At 42.6% G+C, this 13360-nt stretch overlaps 1 protein-coding gene across 1 annotated transcript in view; it reads right to left on the bottom strand.

Moving 5' to 3' along the window:
• Positions 1-13360, bottom strand: part of wdpcp (WD repeat containing planar cell polarity effector) — a 61796-nt gene that overhangs the window by 36103 nt on the left and 12333 nt on the right. The window lies entirely within an intron of this gene.

Raw genomic sequence — 13360 nt, 5'->3', positions numbered from 1 at the left:
GTTGTTTACAAACCTCCACTTGCACTCCGGGGCAGCACTCAATTAAACTTCCAGCGCTCTACACTCCAAAAGTCTGGATTAAATCAAACAAGTACTAGTAGGTTAAAGTAGAGATTCTCTGATTTTATTTGATGGTATTTGTGTTGGTATCACCAATCAGAAATTGACACTAAACATAAACACCTATGCATAGTCCCCCTATTTTAGGGAACCCAAAAGGAATGGGAGAATTGGCTTGACAGGTATTTCTGGTAAGTCAGATGTGTTCCTTCACATAATTTGCGCAGGAATAAAAGAGGTGTCAATGTTTAGTATTGATTCTAGGCTTTGAATTTGCCTTTGGAATTTGCTATTGGTGTCTCTCAACAAGAGGACCAAAGAGGGATCAATGAATGCCAAGGAAGGCATTACTATGCTGAAAAATCTGAAACATAACCAAAACTTTAGGCTTGCCAAGACCAACAGTTTGGAACATCATTCAAAAGAAAAAAATCACTGGCGAGTTCAGCAATCGCACTTGGGCTGGTAGGCCAAGGAAGACTTGGATGACAGAATAATGCTCACCATAATTAAGAAAAACCTCAAATCAACTGTCCCACAGAATGTGTCAAAGACTACCATCCGCAGAATACGTCACCAGCCAAACTACAGACGCTTTACTGCAATGTGAAAACCACTAGTTATCCTCAAAAAGGATGGTCAGGTTACAGTTTGCTAAAAAGTACCTGAAAAGCCAGCAGATATCTGGAAAAGAGTCTTGTGGACAGATAAGATTAATATTATGTACCAGAGTGATTGCAAGAGGAAAGTTTGGAGAAAAAAGGATTTGCCCAAGATTTACAGCATACCATCTCATCTGTGAAACATGGTGCAGGGGGTGTTAGGTTTGGGCTTGTATTGCTGCCACTAGAATTGAAGTTCACGAAAGTTCAAGCAAGACACTTTAAGGAGGAGAGCAGCTGGCTGTCAGGGACGGACAGCTGATCTCACATTATGCAAAACATGTCACATGTTCATGGGACAGGCTATAAGAACCGAATTATGCAGACTCCACCATAGCTGAGCAGTTGTTCGCCACTGGCTATACAAGTATGTTTTGGGCATGCTCTTACCGTCATCTGGTTGGGGTTCTACTGGCTAGTCAGGTTACTTTAGTCATACATACATACTGTATATGCTATCGAACTGTTGGCTGCATTTCCGTCCTACAGTTTTGTTTTTCTTGATCATTACTAGGATTGACTATTTGTACGATTCTTGCTTAATGAGTGTTTTACGGCGAGTGTGATTGCTTTCTACGGACTGACGGGAGTGCTTCCTCGTGGATCATTGTTGCTTTACGGGTGATAAGAATCTTGTACACTTAACCATCGAACATTGTACACTTAACCATCGAACATTGCCATCCACAATATTTGCTACTACCTTACAGATTCCTACCTCTTGCTGGAATCTATCTACATTGCTAGCTGCCACCTAGTTGGACATTTTGATTGTGCCCACGGGCCACACTCTCAATGTTTTGTTTCACCTGGAGAACGTGTCCCTCATGGGTTCAGCTTTAGCTCATGTGGGTGTGCGGTGTCGGTTCAGTGTTTCAAAGTACTGTTTCACAAAGTCAACAGTACGTCATGTTAAGATCTGGATAAACGTTTTGCTTCATTTACATGTTCTCCTTCATTCTCTTTTCTATAGGTAAACAGCTACAACTTTGCGGGGGAAGACATGTTTACTGTGCACTCGCTATCATATCACTATTATGTTGAATGCAGGGTGTCGTCCGACATGCTCTAGTCTTCCTGTGCAGTATTTGGTTTTTTTGGGGGAGACATAACAACCTTGGATCAGAGCATGGTGTAAATTATTATCCTGCTCAAGGTGCCTGGATGCTGGCCTCCCAATGCCTTTCCCACTTTCAGCTATGGATAGACTGGTTAGATCCGAGACTAAAGGCGTTGGGTCCCATGTGTCCAAAGCTGCTCTATACACGTGAATGGGGCATCAAAGACTATAGAACTACAGATGGCTCAGATGGTTGGCTTTGTCAGCTGTATCAAGTTCCTGAAGTTTAAAATGTTCAGGAAGTCCTCTTAGTCTCTCAAAGGATTAAGGAAACCAATTTAGCAATGATAAAAATCTCTTTTTCTAAGTGAACAGCTGGTGTCCTCTAGGAAGAGGGCATTTTAAGTCACTATGTAGATTCAGTAGCTTTCTAGGTTTTCTCATGTTTGCATGGGCTTTCTAAGGCATGGTGAATACACTGTTCATGATTATTCTTCTACCCTTATGATTCTCACACTTTCTGATTAGAAATGGATGACTTTGTGTTTACTCACTCTCATATACATAGTTGGATAGATGTAGCAGAGGAACTCCATTGTAACTCTCAAGTAATAGTGCTTGTATCCCATTTTCTTCCTGCTATTTGCAATGCATACCACGGACGATGCCTACAAACCAATGTTCATCATTGAGGTGGGAACACCTATGACCAGATGCCAGTTTGTGCACGCTTCCGGCTCCTCATTTAGCCATGTGGGCTAAATACACACTTAACGTCTTCTGCATCTGCGCTGCAACCTCCGTGGTATCAACTTGATGAAGATGGCACACACACAGAAGCACACACGCACACACACATCTGTCCTCAGCATCATAAGAACGTCAAGTGGATGGAATCAAAAGACAGTGTCAAGCACAAGCACTGAGTACATACACATGTACATTTTGTTATGTTATAGACCCAATTTAAAATGGATAACATTTAAAACAAATTGCCATCAATCCACACACAATACCCCGTAAATATTTGAGGTCACATAATGCTAGAATGACCCAGGTGGTCAGGGACGGACAGCTGATCTCACGTTATGCAAAACATGTCACATGTTCATGGGACAGGCTATAACAGCAGAGTTATGCAGACTCCACCATAGCTGAGCAGTTGTTGTAGTATACAAGTACGTTTTGTGCATTCCCCCCACCCCCCAGCTTCCAGCTGCAGGTATGCTCTGTGTTTCACCTACCAAGGGGGGGGTTTGATGTTGATGGGCACCCTGCTATGTATATTATTTGTATATACAGTAGGTAGAGGTTTAATCCCTGCACGCCGCCACTGCATTTATACAGCTCTGGAAAAAATTAAGAGACCACTCCCATTTTTTCTTAAATCAGCATCTCTACATGTATGGCAGCCATTCCATTCCAGTGTCTGTTGAATTCTAATACTGGCACACCTCATTCTACTTAATGAGGTACTGATTAGGTGATCACCTGAACCAAATCTTATTTAATGAGGAAAAGTATAAAAAACACTGCTGTGGTCATCACTATCCTCTTGCAATAGGACCAGCTGGATGGCAAAAACAGTGCTAGTAGTACCTCAAAAGTAATTGGAATAAATGTTTTGAGTGAGGAAAAGAAGGGTTCAATTCTGGCTTTACTGGCAGAGGGATACAGTGAGCGTCAGGTGGCTTCCATCCTTAGAATTTCAAAGACGGCGGTTCATAAGAACAAGGTCAAGCAGCAGACATTAGGGACAACAAAGCTACAGACCGGCAGAGGGCGAAAACGACTCTCCACTCACTGGGATGACCGCCAACTCATTCGAATGTCACTTAACAACCGTAGGATGACATCAAGTGACATTACAAAAAGAATGGCAAACGGCAGCTGGGGTGAAGTGCATGGTGAGGACGGTTCGAAACAGGCTCCTAGGGGCAGGGCTGAAGTCAAGAAAAAAGCCCTTAATCAACGAGAAGCAAAGAAGAGCCAGGCTGAGGTTTGCAAAAACCATAAGGATAGAGGACTCTGAAGTCTCTGATGAGTCCAATTTTCAGCTTTGCCCAACACCTGGCTGTCTAATGGTTAGACGGAGACCTGGTAGAGGCCTACAAGCCACAGTGTCTCGCACCTACTGTGAAATTTGGTGGAAGATCGGTGAAGATTTGGGGGTGCTTCAGCAAGGCTGGAATCGGGCAGATTTGTCTTTGTGAAGGACGCATTAATCAAGCCACGTACAAAGTTGTCCTGGAAGAAAACTTGCTTCCTTCTGCTCTGACAATGTTCCCCAACTCTGAGGATTGTTTTTTCCAGCAGGACAATACTCCATGCCACACAGCCAGATCAATCAAGGTGTGGATGGAGGACCACCAGATCAAGACCCTGTCATGGCCAGCCCAATCTCCGGACCTGAACCCCATTGAAAACCTCTGGAATGTGATCAAGAGGAAGATGGATGGTCACAAGCCATCAAACAAAGCTGAGCTGCTTGAATTTTTGCACCAGGAGTGGCATAAAGTCACCCAACAGCAATGTGAAAGACTGGTGGAGAGCTTATGAAAGACGCATGACAGCTGTGATTGTAAATCAGGGTTATTCCACCAAATATTGATTTCTGAACTCTTCCTAAGTTAAAACATTAGTATTGTGTTGCTTAAAAATTAATATGAACTTGTTTTCTTTGCATTATTCGAGATCTGAAAACACTGCATCTTTTTTGTTATTTTGACCAGTTGTCATTTTCTGCAAATAAATGCTCTAAATGACAATATTTTTATTTGGAATTTGGGAGAAATGTTGTCAGTAGTTTATAGAATAAAACAAATTGTTCATTTTACTCAAACACATACCTATAAATAGTAAAATCAGAGAAACTGATAATTTTTTAGTGGTCTCTTAATTTTTTCCAGAGCTGTATGTGGTGTGAAGTGCTGCCGAAAGCCACCACAAGGTGGTGAGAAGAGCTGTGAAGGATGTTTGAAAAGAGAATGGCTTGCCTTATCATCTTGCCTTATCAGATGGATTGACAAAGTCTAGTTTATTATAGCAGCTCATGAATTACAGAGATGAAGAGTGGAATGGTTTAAATATCAGGTTATTTTAACAAGGACCTACTCTCATACCGTCATCACGCATTCTCTCACAGCAGAGAAGCGGGGAAAATGTTGTAGCACAATTATATTTTGTGAGAAGGTGCTGTCTAAAATGCTGTGAGGGGGGTGATGATGTCTTTGGATGAACCTTAATTTAGAAATAATGAATGTCTTCATGGAAACTTCATAAAATGATGTCAGACATGGAATATATGTGGCAGTGTGTCCGTGAAATTGCATATTAATTAACTCCTAGGATATAATGTTTCTCAGTTGATTCCGCGAATTTCAGCTTTATGGACATAAATATGTTACGTGAAATATATAACGTAAACTCAGAGCTGTACCAGTTGAATGTTGAAATGTGAAAAATCAAGTTTATTATAGCAGCTCACGAATTACAGATCACGCATTCTCTCACAGCGCAGAGAAACGGGAAAATGTCTAGCATGTCTAACAAGAATAAGCGCGAGTCGGCTTTAATAATACAACAGAATGAGTGGGACTGAGACTGGATAGAAAAGTAGGGGTCATTTTAAGGGGGAGAGCACGCTGGATAAATTGTCACGTCTTTGTTTGTTAATCTGGAACGAAAGACTGGTTGTCTCAATCCATGAGGTGGCTCTATCATCCGCCGTGCGCCCTCTACATCCTCTTTGGCTAGAGAGGCAGAGTCGGATATTTTTAGTGACGAATAGGACACTATTGAGAGGCCGTGTTGTTAAAAATGACAACCATTATTGACAACGAATTTGGCTACGTCTTTTTTTATATTATATATATTTTTATATTATATATATATATATATATTATGTATATTATATATATACCTGACGCTCTCAAAACGCAAATGAATACAATGCGATTTACTCAAATCATCAATATCCACCCGACTGCAGCCATGCAGATGACCGGCCCATACACCAGCCCTGCAGCTAAATTTTATATAAAATAAAATACTGTAATGTAATCGTGTTTTGTGCACACTTTTTTTTTTTATTATCATAATGTCATTGCCTATTTGGGAGGTGTTGTCAATCTTCTATGAACTAACGGAATTCGTTAAATGAAGAACTGTACTGTTCTAGGGGAGTGCGATCATTCGAATGGTTTTTCTCCAGTGGCTAGATAAATGGTCACAGTTTTGTTTGTTAATCGGAAACGATTATGAACGCCAAATACGATACAGTCCGCCCACCTCCCCCCTAATTCTATTGAAATGTATTTGAGCAGATTGGGCAGGCCTAATACAGTACGTGGTCAGATTTGGAGTTTGTAATTACATGAGGGCTATAATAACAGTCAAATAACTGAATTTTCCAGTTTGCACATGCATAATTGCACTGCTACATTTGCACTGTTTTATTATTATTATTGCTGCTATTTTATTTTATGCCTTAAATTTTGCTGTCTTGTACATTTTGTTTAGTATATATTGTATATTCTTTAGTATTGTATATTTTACATTGGTTGGCATTCTGCGGACAGCAAAGCAAAAATTTCGTTGTACAGGGAAACATGTTTTCTACTGTGCATATGATAATAAACACTTTGAATCTTGAATCTTGAATAAAGAGTCAAGTCACATGAGACTGTATTGGTCATATGCACAGGATGGAGGTTGTAAACTGTAACACAGGACATTCTTGATCACATTCCGGATGCGCCACCTTCCAGCTCGATGACCACTAACAGAACCTTAAATAAACACTTTTCTGCCTTTTTATTTCTGCATAAGTGGCATTCTTTATCGAAATGTTATACACAATGTGCAATAAACTAACAAATAATAATAACTTTGGTTTTCATTAGCGACTTGTCACACGTCTCGAATATCAAATACAAATATTTGATCACTGTGTCTTTTAACAATATAGATTAGATGTGTTTACGGTTAAAAGATTCATTTTAGAATAATAGCTGTTGCCTATTGGTTTTGAGGAGATACATATAAAGCTATTGTCTTTTCAACATATCTTTACCATTCAATAAATCACAAATATCAATTGCTCCGACTGAATAGCAAGCATACCACTTTGAGTAGTGTTAATGCAAGCAAATGCCTCCAAATTCATTGGATGGTATACAGTAAGACAATGACCCAAAACATACTGCCATAGCAACTAGGGAATTTTTCAGGGCCAAAAAGTGGAAAGGTCTTGACTGGCCAAGTCAATCTTCAGATTTAAATCCAATTGGACATGAATTTCATTTCCTGATGATAATATTTTAGACGAAAAGACCTCAAAACAAACAACAACTGAAGATGGCTGCAGTACAGGCCTGGCAGAGCATCACCGGAGAAGATAACCAGCGTCTGGTGGGGTCAATGGGTCACAGACTTCAGGCAGTTATTGCATGCAAAGGATTGGCGACCAAATACTAAACATGAGTGCTTAATTTGGACATTTGAAAAATCTGTGCTATTACTTTTGGGCACCCTAAAATAGGGAGACTATGCATAAAAAGTGTTTTTCACAATGCTTTTCACGTTGCTTACCCGGAGTGTTGGCCAGCAAATTTTCAATTGCAGACTGTGCCTTTAATGAAGAGAGAGCATGTCCCCCTTTATCAGCCATACATCCTCCCCCTCTCTCTCCTCTTCTCTTTCCATGTCAGTTGGTCAGTGCTGATGGAGGACTCTCCCCCCTCCTCTCTCTAACTTTCTCTGTCCATCTCTGGTCCTCGCTGTCACTGCTGAGGGTGGTCTCTCTGCCTCTCTCTCCTCTTCTCCATGTTCACAAGGTTACTGCTAAACGTGGACTAGACTCTCTCTCTTCACATACAAGGGCTTACTGCTTCCCTTTTTCTTTCCCTCTGACTCTCATTGACACTAGGGTTGGACACTTCTCCAATCTCTCTCTATTTCTCTCTCTCTCTGTCTAAATGCTGAGGGTGGACTCTCTCTTATCTTTGTCCCTTGCTCCTCTTAGTGTGAAGAGGAAATCTTCCTTCTGCCACTCATTCTCAAAACTACAACTCCCTAAAAAACACACAAACAGATAAACCTTGCTGCCATAGAAACGCTGTAACCAGTTTACTGACATAAGAGGATTCTTTCATCCTTCTAACCACCTATTTAGAGGAAGTCAGCTCTTTTTGGAAGGAAACTCAATTTTAGACATGAAGAAGGGATTTATTTTAGCTAACTCAAGTTTGCTTTGTGGCAGTTGCAAAAATCTGGATTTCGATACTTTGGTCTTCAGAGAAAGGGGGCACCACTTAATATCAAGAACTCTTGGCTTTATTAGGCCGATGACTTTATATTGAAAAACATGCCAGCCATGAAACCCAACAGCCTGCATCAGATAAAGGTCTATGACATAGTGAAGTAACACAATGGATAACAATTGTTGCTACTCATGTTTAGTTTTTGGGTGGACAGAAAAACAAATCCTTAGTTTCGGCCATATGCTACTGTATCACCTCTCCTATGTTCTCAGTTCAGTGCAGATGAAGGACAGGAAATAAAGAGAAGAGGCGAGGAGAGGAGAAGGAAGCCTCTTGAGACTATCGATGTACCCCGTGTCCATTTGACCCTGAGTCCATGGATTGAGACAACCAGTCTTTCAGCACGGAACAGGAACAGTGTCGTAATATATCTGGTCGCCTTTGAAAAATGTGACAGGAAGTCGTGTGCAGATGTCGCTGCCTGCTACCCTGCTTCCCTGGGGGTGTGTGTGTGTGTGTGTGTGAGTGAGAGAGAGAGAGAGAGAGAGAGTGTGTCTTGTGTGTGTGAGTGAGAGAGAGAGAGAGAGTGTGTCTTGTGTGTGTGAGTGAGAGAGAGATAGAGTGTGTCTTGTGTGTGTGAGTGAGAGAGAGAGAGAGTGTGTCTTGTGTGTGTGAGTGAGAGAGAGAGAGAGTGTCTTGTGTGTGTGAGTGAGAGAGAGATAGAGTGTGTCTTGTGTGTGTGAGTGAGAGAGAGAGAGAGAGTGTGTCTTGTGTGTGTGAGTGAGAGAGAGAGAGAGAGAGAGTGTGTCTTGTGTGTGTGAGTGAGAGAGAGAGAGAGTGTGTCTTGTGTGTGTGAGTGAGAGAGAGAGAGAGAGAGAGTGTCTTGTGTGTGTGAGTGAGAGAGAGAGATAGAGAGTGTCTTGTGTGTGTGAGTGAGAGAGAGAGTGTGTCTTGTGTGTGTGAGTGAGAGAGAGAGAGAGAGTGTCTTGTGTGTGTGAGTGAGAGAGAGAGAGAGAGTGTGTCTTGTGTGTGTGAGTGAGAGAGAGAGAGAGAGTGTCTTGTGTGTGTGAGTGAGAGAGAGAGAGTGTCTTGTGTGTGTGAGTGAGAGAGAGAGAGAGTGTGTCTTGTGTGTGTGAGTGAGAGAGAGAGAGAGAGAGTGTGTCTTGTGTGTGTGAGTGAGAGAGAGAGAGTGTGTCTTGTGTGTGTGAGTGAGAGAGAGAGATAGAGTGTGTCTTGTGTGTGTGAGTGAGAGAGAGAGAGAGAGAGTGTGTCTTGTGTGTGTGAGTGAGAGAGAGAGAGAGAGTGTCTTGTGTGTGTGAGTGAGAGAGAGAGAGAGAGTGTGTCTTGTGTGTGTGAGTGAGAGAGAGAGAGAGAGTGTGTCTTGTGTGTGTGAGTGAGAGAGAGAGAGAGAGTGTGTCTTGTGTGTGTGAGAGAGAGAGAGAGAGAGAGTGTGTCTTGTGTGTGTGAGTGAGAGAGAGAGAGAGAGTGTGTCTTGTGTGTGTGAGTGAGAGAGAGAGAGAGAGTGTGTCTTGTGTGTGTGAGTGAGAGAGAGAGAGAGAGTGTGTCTTGTGTGTGTGAGTGAGAGAGAGAGAGAGAGTGTGTCTTGTGTGTGTGAGTGAGAGAGAGATAGAGTGTGTCTTGTGTGTGTGAGAGAGAGAGAGAGAGAGTGTCTTGTGTGTGTGAGTGAGAGAGTGCATGTGAGAACCAGTGCAGTTAGATCAGATAGAAATAGGCGTATTGCAGTCAGAAAGTGTTAGTATTCTCTCCACTCAGATTTTATTTTTGAAATATATTTTCAGGGCATTTCTGCTTTACTGGGATACACAGTAGCGATTGACAGGAAGGAAGGGTGAGAGAGAGGAGGAATGACATGCAAGATATGTCCAGAGTCAGAATTGAACCAGGAATCTTGCGATTATGTGGTACACGCATCAGTGTGCTACGTCACTAAGCGCACCTCAGATTTTTATTTGTTCCTTCACCCGTCTTCCCTCTCTCTCTCATCCTCTTTGTTCTTTCACTCATCTAATGACAGAAGTTAGGAATAGGAGAGTGTTCCTTTTGATTCCATGAGCCGCTGGTATACTCAGACAGACACCTCATCTCTTCTTACTAGTGTGGAGAGAGAGGAGTGGGCTTCTAGTCTGTGATTAGGTTGAGGTAACCTGAGAGGAGTTCACTCAGAGTGGCAGACATTCTGAACTGTCACATTCTAAACAGCCCAGTGTTTATGTAGCAACTTCATACCACTGAAATGACAAGTGAAATGACACACACACACACACACACACACACACACACACACACACACACACACACACACACACACACACACACACACACACACACACACACACACACACAAAAACCCTCCTTTCCTTACACCTGTCTACTATTCCATCATGAGCATTTTCTTAATTGGAATTCTAGTTTCTCCCAATCTCTCTCTTTGCCTCTGTCAGACACACACAGTTCACATAAAGTCTGATGTTCTCGGCGGTGGACAGAAGAAGAGACACTCACGCATGCTTACAAACACAAATATACGACAGGGTGCACTGCTCCTGAACATCTGCCACAGTTATCCTAATCCCTGTCTGGGGGTTACCGTAGGTTACCTGCCCCCCCTCTGGGGCTTCATCTGACCCCCCTTAACCCATACAAATGTAGATACACATAGACAGACAGACAGACAGACAGACAGACAGACAGACAGACAGACAGACACACACACACACACACACACACACACATACACACACACACAAGTGTTTCCCCTAACCTGTCCAAACACAGCAGGAGGGGCAGAGGGCTGGGGGGCAGTGGGGTATTGTGTCCAGTCTTACACTGGTAAATAGGCTGTTTTAGCATCAAAGGCAGGGAAGAAAACACACGACTCCTCTTTCAAAGACGGCAAAAGGAACTAAGACCCTGTCTGCTCTCCTCCGCGCCTCCCTCTGTTCCCCATAGTCCTGTCCCCTGTGGGCCGCTGTGTGTGTGTGTGAGTGTGTGTGTGTGTGTGTGTGTGTGTGTGTGTATGTTTGTGTGTGTGTGTGTGTGTGTGTGTGTGTCTGAGTCAGAGAGCGAGAGAGAGAGAGGCTTGTTTTACAGGCCTTGTTGCATGCTCACTTGACTTGTAATAGAGACATGAGTGCAATGGTGAGATCTTTAAGAAACTTGTTCTCCATTTGTCTCTCTCTCATTCATTCACTCACTCACTTACTCACTTTAATGCCGGACCTAAACTTTTTTCAATTTGATGTAGTACCCCTCTGCAAGAGGTAGCTGAATTTTGAGCTTATGCTCAAAAATAAATGAGGTCTCTCTATCACTGCAAGGACAATCTCAGTGTCTGGCTTTATAGACCCCGAGGCTTGCAGCAAGGTCCCACATAGATCTAAAGACAAGATACATAATTCAAGTCAAGAAGGGAATAGGAGAAACAGAGAGGAAAATAGAGGGAAGTGTATTTCCCAAAATGTACTTAAAATATACTTCTCACACAATCTTGGCTGTTCATTGAAGTGGATGATGACGTTGCTCCTAGGTAGGGTGGGGGTTCACACACACACACACACACACACACACACACACACACACACACACACACACACACACACACACACACACACACACACACACACACACACACACACACACACACACCCTCGCCCCCCCCCCCGGGGTAGTGAGCTCACCGCTGTCAGAAAGCAGAAGCATCCGTCACCTTGGGGAGATGTGGTAAATTACAGGGCTAAGGAGCTGCCACAGGTGACTGACACTGCCCTGTCACAGCCCATCACACAACCATTTTAATTACCTACTGCCCTTCTCCCTCTTTCTCTCTCTCCATCTCTCTCTCTTTCTCGCCCCCTCTAAATGGTCTTTCTCCATTCCCCCCCTCCCCCCCTCTCTCTCTCCATACCTCTCTCTTTCTCTCTCTATCCCTCTCTTATCTTTTCACTTTTTTGGCTCTCAATAGGATCTTGGCGCTCACAACAGAGAGCAGTGGAATAATGTGGTAAACTGTGCCAAGGAGAGACAGTTAACAAGTGTGTGTTCTCTTCAGGTTGATCTGAGGTGCGTTGGAGTAGCTGCCAAATCTCAACAACGGAGAACAGAGATGACAAACAATGCACACACATTGTGCACACACATGCACCTGCCCGGGAGATCTGAGGAAACACACACACACACTGTCCTTGATGGGGCAGTCTCATCGTAACTAAGCTACTGCTGTAGGTCTACAGTAGTATATCAAGATATTAAAGAACAGAAAGAATAACAAAACATTGCCGCGAGAGAATTAGAGGGAGAACGAAAGCACATGTTGTAATAGAGCAAAGCATCATGGAACATTGGAGGCCACTCGAAGCCTTCATGCTAAGACTAAAACAAGATCACATCATAAGGGTAGTGCCTGCATGTGTGTGTGTGTGTGTGTGTGTGGGGGGGGGGGGGGGGATAGTAACTCATCAAGATAAAAGATATTAGGCGCAAATTTCAATAGACAGATGGTATACAGTCATGAGAAAAAATTAGGACACCCTATGAAAACCTTTGTCTTCTTCAACATATTCAAACATATGGACATTTGATATTCATTTGAACAATGATTAAAAAATGATTGGTAAAATGTAATTAATAGAAATGCAATCTTCTTGTGAGGAAAAAGTTAGGACACCCCCACATTTAGTTCCACTTAAAATGCCTAAAATTATAATCAAGAGCACCACATCAGGTAAAAATGATTAGAACATCGTTACAGAGGATTTTGGAGGAGCCTGTCCTATTTAAACCTCAGACATTTAGTTTGGTTTGCTCTTGATTGTTGAAGTGAGTTGCATCACCATGGCGAGATCAAAAGAGCTCTCTGAGGCCTTCAGAAGAAAAATTGTAGATGCATATGAGTCTGGGAAGGGATATAAAAAGATCTCCAAACAATTTGAAATTAGCCATTCCACTGTCCGGAAAATAATTTACAAGTGGAGAACATTTAAAACCACCACCAACATGGCCAGGTCAGGCCGCCCAAGCAAGTTCAGCCCAAGAGCTGACCGAAAGATGCTTAAAGAAGTCTCCAACAATCCCAGAATGTCATCACGGGACCTACAGGTATCTCTTGCCACAATTGATGTCAAAGTACATGCATCCACCATAAGAAAGAGACTGAACAAGTTTGCATTACATGGAAGGTGTGCAAGGAGTAAACCCCTGCTGTCAAAAAAAAACATCAGGGCAAGACAAAGGTTTGCCAGAGAACACCTAGAGAAAGACCAGAACTTCTGGAACAATGTGCTTTGGACAGATGAATC

This window comes from Argentina silus (assembly GCF_951799395.1).
Source record: "Argentina silus genome assembly, chromosome: X".
NCBI classification, from domain to species: domain Eukaryota; kingdom Metazoa; phylum Chordata; class Actinopteri; order Argentiniformes; family Argentinidae; genus Argentina; species Argentina silus.
Note: the sequence above shows the minus strand (reverse complement) of the source record. Positions and strands in the feature narration are given on the sequence as shown.